Genomic DNA, 8,450 nt, shown 5'->3' with positions numbered 1-8,450 from the left:
AGTTTCATTCTTTTGCATGTGGGTCTCTAATTTTTCCAGCACCATTTATTGAAGAGACTATCCTATTCCCGTTGTATATTCTTGGCTCCTTTGTTGTAAATTAATTGGCCATATATGCATGGGGTTATTTCTGAGCTCTCTTTTTTGTTTCGTTGATCTGTGTGTCTGTTTTTTCTTTGTCCCTAATTTTTTTTAAAAGCAAATGGAAGTTTTACTCTTTATTTTTATTTTATTAATATTTAGAAATTTATTTTTGGCTGCACTGGGTCTTTGTTGCTGTGTTCAGGCTTTCTCTAGTTGTGGCAAATAGGGGCTACTCTTCTTTGTGGTGTGTGGTCTTCTCATTGCGGTGGCTTCTCTTGTTGTGGAGCACAGGCTTTAGACGTGCAGGCTTCAGCAGCTGTGGCACACGGGCTTGGTAGTTGCTACTTTCCGGGTCTAGAGTGCAGGCTCAGTAGTTGTGGCACACAGGACTTAGTTGCTCTGTGACATGTAGAATCCTCTCAGACCAGGGATTGAACCCATGCCCCCTGCATTGGCAGGTGGATTCCTATCCACTGTACTACTAAAGAAGTCTGTCCCTAATTTTTAAATTGAAGTTTAACTAACATATAACATTATATTAGTTTCATTATGTTGTAAAATGTGATTCAATATTGTATATATTGTGAAATGATCATCATAATAAGTCTAGTTAACATCTGTTACACACATAATTACAAAACATTTTTTTGATAAGACTTTTAAGATACACTTTTTTTTTTAAATATACACTTTCTTTTTCTCCTTAGTACCATACTGTTTTGATTACTATAGCTTTGCGATATAGTTTGGAATCAGGAAGTGTGATGCCTCAAGCTTTGTTCTTCTCTCCCAAGATTGCTTTGGCTATTTGGGATCTTTTGTGGTATCATACAAAATTTATTTATTTATTTTTGGCTCTGTCTTGGCATGTGTGATCTTAGTTCCCCAACCAGGGGTTGAACCCATGTCCCCTGCATTGGAAGCATGGAGTCCTAATCACTGGACCACCAGAGAACTCCCTGATACAAATTTTAGGATTGTTTGTTCTGTCGCTGTGAATAATGACAGTGGAATTTTTGATTAGGGTTCATTGAATCTCTAGATTGCTTTGGATAGCATGGACATTTTAACAATATTAATTCTTCCAATCCAGGAGCACAAATATCTTTCCATTTGTGACTTTAATTTGCACTGGGAGTGAGATGGTTGGATGCCATCACTGACTCAATGGACCTGAATTTGACCAAACTCTGGGAGACAGTGAAGGACAGGGAAGCCTGGTGTGCTGCAGTCGGGGGGGTCTCAGAGTCAATATGACTTAGAGACTGAACAACAAGACATAGTAAAAATGGAGTATAGCAAGAATGCTCCTTTTTTTCTCTCTTTTTAAAATTTTTTAAAATTTGTTTGGCTGTGTTGAGTCTTAGTTGTGGCATGTGGGATCTTTAGTTGCTGCACACAGGCATAGTTGTTTGATGGCTGTGGGATCTTAGTTTCCCAACCAGGGATCAAATCTACATCTCCTGCATTGTAAGGCAGATTCTTAACCACTGGACTATCAGGAAAGTCCCAAGAATGCATCTTGATATTGCCCAAAAAGCAGAGACAAGTTCACAACATTGAACCAATATAGGTGGATGTAATTTTAAGGGTATTGCTGAGGGTTTCTCAATGCATGTTTTACCAACCAATGACATATTCCTGGCAAGTCTACAAAGGTGGAACATGGACAAGAACCAAGGCCTTGAGGCCTTTTGAATACCTCCATATGAACAATAAGTACATTTTAGATATTCTTCTTTATTCTTAGGGTAGATTGAGACTTTTTCCTACTGGAGAGTTACGGATATATTGGTGGGGGGAAAATCGCTTGATTTTTAAATTCCCAGCATTGAGGAAAGAAGTCTCAATTTATCTCTGCAGTAACAAAGACATTTCAATTTATTTTTTCCATACCTTCATTAAAAAAAATTCTGTATAGCTTTACCTTTACTTGGAAAGCACACTGTTCATATCATCCACTATCTTCAGCAAAAATAGAACTAAAAGAATGAAAAAAACTCATAGACAGGGACTTCCCTGGTTGTCCAGTGGTTAAGAATCCACCTGTTAATGCTGGGGACACAGGTTTGATCCCTGGTCCAGGAAGATTCCACATGTTGTGGAGCAACTAAGCCTGTGCACCACAGCTACTGAGCCCGTATGCTCTCGAGCCTGGCTCTGCCACAAGAGAAGCCACTGCAGTGAGAAGCCTGTGCACTGAAACTAGACAGTACCCGCTACTCTCTGCAACTAGAGAAAGCTGGCATGCAACAATGAAGAGCCAGGGCAGTCAAAAACAAATAAGTAAAAAATTTTAAAACTTGCAGAAAAAGACTTCCCTGCTGGTCCAGTGGTTAAGAATCCACCTTCCAGTGCAGGGAATGTGGGTCTGATCCCTAATCAGGGAACTAAGATCCCACATGCCATGGGGGCAACCAAACCAGTGTGTCATAACAAGAGAAGCCTGCATGTCACAACTATAGAAAGCCCATATGCCACCACACGCCACAATGAAGACCCAGTGCAGCCCAAAAAATATAAAATAAATGAAAAATAGGTCTTAAAAAAACTTGCAGAAACCAAAAATTTTGCCATTGCCCTTGACAATAAGAACAATTCTCTCTCCTCAGGACCCACAGGTTATCTCTTTCTGAGTTAACTGCCTCATGCATTTGAGAATCACTTCCAATCTTTGACCCCATTATAAATTTATATGTTTCATATATTACTTCCAGATTTATCACCAACAGATATAAACAGCATCTCCAAAACACCCACCTAAGTAGCTCTGCATGATCTGAAAACTGGAGATTTGGTCTTCTGGAAAAGAATCAGGAAAAAACTGCCCTTGAGTCTCTACACAAAGGACCTTTAACAGATAACTGACACAACAGTAAAACCCCATGTTGTTGATCTTTCGGCTCATATTTCCTAAGTAAAATGACATACATTGCTTTCTCCAGGGTACCAAGCCTCTAGGCCATTGGGAGACCTCAAACTGAGCATTCTTAGAATTTCTAGAAACTACTTTTACGTCTTTTACGGAACACTATGGGCAGCTTCTGTCCAAGATGAAAGGTCAAGATGATAACTGCACATATGAACAGATTCTGCAGAAAAAGACTAATTTTTTGATTCTTCAATACCCTTTCGCTTCCCTTTTGTTCTCCTAGTAATCTTGCCTATTGTCTTTAACATCCTCTTTGACTAATTGTTTTCTTTTTTAATTTAAACATTTTAATTTATTTGCTGCATCAGGTCTTAGTTTCATCATGCAAGATCTTTCATTTTGGCACATGGACTCTCTAGTTGTGGCACAAGGGCTTAGTTGTTACTTGGCATGTGGGATCTTAGCTCCTCAAGCAGGGATCAAACCCATGTCCCCTGCTTTGCAAGGCAGATTCTTAACCACTGGATCGCTCGGGAGGGCCCCTAAAAGTTTTCTTAATATGTCTTACCTATTTTCATCTTGTTACTTTTGACTCTTGTGGTCTCCTTCTGCTGCTTAAGGGGAAAAAATAGTATGGTGCATATTTTTCAGACCGTAGGTATTGCTCTGAATTGACCTTATTCCTGGAACTATTGCCTCCCCATCTAATCCTGTTGACCAAAAATGTAGTAACTTCTAACACACAATGTAGATACTCAAAACAAGTCCCTCTGGTCTTAAGTTTTTCTCACATAATTAATTCCAAAGTTCGGTCTTAACAAAACTTGGACTTGAATGAAATGCTTTTGCTAAGGTCATTATTCTCATGCTGGTGCTCAGTCACTTCAGTCGTGTCTGACTCTCTTCGAACCTATGGACTGTAGCCCACCAGGCTTCTCTGTCCAAGGGATTCTCCCTTATAAAATCTAGGTCATCAGGAATTGGAACTAAGATTGGGGCTCTCCTTGCTATTCTCTTCTAAGACACTCCAACTTAACTTGAAAGCACCATGTAATCCACTCAAGGAGTCTGTCTACCTCAAGGGTCCCCAAAATTGGGTACTCCTAACCACAATCGATGGAGAAGGCAATGGCACCCCACTCCAGTACTCCTGCCTGGAAAATCCCATGGATGGAGGAGCCTGGTAGGCTGCAGTCCATGGGGTTGCTGAGGGTCAGACACGACTTGAGTGACTTCACTTTCACTTTCCTGCATTGGAGAAGGAAATGGCAACCCACTCCAGTGTTCTTGCCTGGAGAATCTCAGGGACGGGGGAGCCTTGTGGGCTGCCGTCTATGGGGTCACACAGAGTTGGACACGACTGAAGTGACTTAGCAGCAACAGCAGCAGTAGCCACAATCGATGCCTCAGTAGGGTCCAGCGTTTTTTCTTTTTTGATGTATCAGGTCTTAGTTGCAGCGTGCAAACTCTTAGTTGCAGCATGTAGGATCTAGTTCCCTGACCAGGGATTGAGCCTGGGACCCCTGCATTGGGAGGGCGGAGTCTTAGCCACTGGACCACCAGGGAAGTCCTGGGTTTAACTTCTCATGCAGACAACAGGCTTTTACTTGCCTGCTGCACACTAACTTATCCTGTGTATTCAGGGTAATTGTTAAGGGCCTTTAAAGTATTTTAAACTATCACTTCTCCAGAAATCTCCAAAATGAGGCAGACTGTTTAAGAATAGGCTATTCAAGAAAACTCCCAGGAGGGATAACCTACTCCATTATCATGCATGCTGTATGAGCTATACTTGCCAGAGAGGGGTCATACTACTGGAAAAGGTGATCCAGATCTTGTCTGTAACCTCAGCAGACATTGTAAATGATAACGGCTACTTAGAAGCCCAACAACCAATTTACATTTAAATTCATTAACTAAAGGGAAATTCATGTTTTGGCAAACACGGCTTGCAGCACCTATATAAATACAGGTCAATTTGAGCAGCCTGTGACTATGCTAAAAAAATAAATAAATTACTAAAAAAGACAAGCTTGACTTTGGAACTACTAATAGCGGGGGCTGTTCTTCATTGTGGTGTGCAGGCTTCTCATTGCAGTGGCTTCTCGTTGCAGGGCACAAGCTCTAGGCATGTGGACTTTAGTTATGTTATCGCAGCACACTGGCTCAGTATTTGCAGCTCATGGGCCCTGGAACTTGGGCTCAGTAGTTGTGGTGCACAGGCTTAGTTACTCAACATGTGGAATCTTCCCGGACTAGGGATCGAACCCATGTCTCCTGCATTGGCAGGCCGATTCTTATCCACTGTACCACATGGGAAGTCCTGGTCACAGTTTTAAATGCTGCTGTGTAACCATCGTTGTATCAGAGGTTTTGAGAATTCATTCGGCAACAAAAGGAGAAGGAAAGACTAACCTTAGTCTAACTATAGATCTTCTCTTGACAGTTTCCTGATGAACAAAATCTTTGCAATGGTGAAAAGCTGGATGGTAAGCTAACATCCTGAAGCATGATTCCATCTGCCTTTGGCCAAGAGGGAGACAGAAAGAGAAAGCATCCTCTGACAGCCTGGAGCTGGCTGGCACTATCATCTCAGCCTTGGTGTTGATAGGAGCCAGTATGAACTCACAGCTAGATGTTGTTTTCTCTTGATAAAGTGTAAATGATTTTACAGAACACCAGTATCATAGATTCAGGGCCACTCTGTCAACTGTGATGGATCAAAACAAAAACAAGACCACCATGTCATTATATCTGAATACAGTCAAAATAAGAATAGGGACTTCACTGGTGGTCCAGTCACTAAGACTCTGAGATTCCAATGCAGGGGGCCTGGGTTCAATCCCTGGTCAGAGACCTAGATCCCACATGCCACAACTAAGAGTTCACATGCTGCAACTTAGAAGATCCTGCATGCTGCAACTAAGACACAGCACAGCCAAATAAATAAATAGTAAACGAACAAAAAGCAAGAACATTATCCAAACAACAGAAATGACCCAATACCCAATCCTGCCTAATATAAATTACTTTTCCTTATCAGTGATAGCTTTAGTCTTCCTATCATTTAGATTAAAAGTGTTAAGATACCAATCATAGAATTATTCGTCACTTCTTCATAGCATCTAAATCAGAGTCAGCCCATTTCCTTGAATCCTCCCCAGAAACCTAATACAAGTTCAAGTCCTACAATAAGTCGGTTATAGCATCTCTTACTGAGATGTCTCACGGTTTCACATATTGTGTGGTCTCCTTCTGCAATGAGTCAATAAACCCAAGTTTGTTCAATTATAGGTTTGTTCTTGAGAGCCTTTGACAGGAGGGCATTGACACTGGAAACTGGATTTTTTTTTTTTTTTCACTGAAAAGATAACGGATTTTTTAAAAGTTGACTCAAAACATGTTTTAAACATTCTGAACTCATACCAGATAGGTTTGTGGGTTTTATTTGGCCTGGGGGCTGCCAGTTTGCAACCCTTGCAGTTGGATGATCTCCCTTCTGGGTATAAAAGATGAATGGTGAACAGTTATGCCGGATGCAAGCTGAACCAAGGACAGAACACATCCTTTCACATGCATCACTTCATTTAGTGTTCTTTTCCACTTAAGTCATTTAGGACTATCTTGGTTCTATTCATGCTGTGCCATTTGCACGGTGGCCTGCTGCATGTTTGACTATAAAGGAGGTCAGATCCCAGTTTTACAGGAAGATGCTGATGTATACCTGTTCCCTTTTCACTGTGAGCCTGTAGCCATAGGAACTGTGATACAGCAATCAACACCACCTCCGCGATCAAATCCTCGGGGAACATAGTTCATTTTAATGAAGTTGACCTGATCACAGAGGAATCTGGTGAACTTTCTGGGCTTCTCAGCATTGTGCCTCCTCCTGACTTTAAGCTGGCCCTGGAGAGGAAGAAAGTGGAGCTATGTCAGGTATGGGCTTCTTCCTAGGAGCTAGAACTTGGGCCAGGCAGAGAAAGCCTGTGGGGAAAGATCCTTCCAGGCCTGTTTCTCCTGAGGAGAAAGCAGGAGAAGAGCCTTGTATACCAGGTCCTGTGGTGTCTGAGGCATTGCTAGTTCTGTGAGTGTATGAATGGAGCCTAGAGCATAGAAGGATTCGAGCATCACTGAGGACGTTGGCTAAAATATCTTTAAGGACTCTTCCAGCCCTGGAATCATAGGAACAAGGGATTCAATTCTATGATATCTGCTTTGGCTTGTGAAGATGGAAAGGAACAGAACAGCTGAGTAATTTTTTTTTAACCTGGCTAACTCACTTCCCTTTCTGTATGCCTGCCATTTCCCACATCATATGTCCTTCACTCTGTTCTGCAAAAGCCCAGGGACCTTTCCCACCTTTCACTGCCTGAGGTGAACTCTGGGGAACCCTAAGCCCACCAAACCCCTGCCTCTTCCATTTCCTCTGCTTCATGGGCCAAGTTTTCTGTCTCAGTTTCCTTGCATGACAGGACAGTTTCCCTAGGAAGGGAGCCAGCCCCAACCCCTTGGCAGCCCATACTTCCCTGGCCAATGCTGATTCTTGAAGTCAAGACAGTCTTCCTGTGCTCAGAATATCAGGCTGGGCCTTGTTGTAGAAGAAACTGACTACTTCCCCATTCTTAATATAGCCACCCCAGGGAAACTCTCACGGCCTCTCACATAATAAATATATGGATCTTAACCCCTAATCAAGATGCTCTGGACACTGTCCAGTGGGCGATGGCCACTATCTTTCCAGGAGTGGCTCAGTGGCAAGATCAAGTTCCTAATCCAAGTCTCCAGTTCCACTCCTTTTCCCTTTCTCATTGAGAGAGAGACTGAAGACAAAAACTCCTAAAAAAGATGTGACACTTTTCTGTCAGTCACCTAAGGCACAGTGGAGGGTTGAATCCTTCTCCATCCTTTCCTAATAGGCAATTTTGAGTCTTTATCATTAAAATTTTTAAAATTATTATTAGAAATATAATATACATGATAAAAAATTCAAACTAATGGAGTATACAGTGTAAAATAAGTGTTCCCCTCACCTTGACTTCTGATACTCCAGTCCTCCTCTCTAGAGGCAGCCGCTGTTCAGAGTTTGTTTATCTTTCCAAAACACTCTGTGAACATATAAGCATGTGTATCTAGTGTTCTCCTTTTTGTGAAATACACATATTGGCATACTCCATGTTTACCTGCATTATGTTCTTTCTATCTGATACATCTCAGAGCTTGTTCCGTGTTTGTACATACAGATATGTCTCATCCTACAATAGCAGCCATAGAGTATTCTATTATGGATATACTATCATTTGTATAAGGCCCTATTGGTGGGACAGTTAAGTTTTATATATATGTATGTATTTATCATTAACTATGTCTCAGTGAATATCTCTGTATATTGGAATACTTGAATGAGTAAATATGACAGATGCATTCTTTTTTAAAATTTTACTTCTTTCTTTATGGCTGCACTGGGTCTTGGCTGCTGTGCACGAGCTTCCTCTGG

The sequence above is a fragment of the Bison bison genome, unplaced genomic scaffold, assembly GCF_000754665.1.
Source record: "Bison bison bison isolate TAMUID 2011002044 unplaced genomic scaffold, Bison_UMD1.0 scf7180017864072, whole genome shotgun sequence".
Taxonomy (NCBI): domain Eukaryota; kingdom Metazoa; phylum Chordata; class Mammalia; order Artiodactyla; family Bovidae; genus Bison; species Bison bison.
This window is presented reverse-complemented; position numbering follows the sequence as displayed.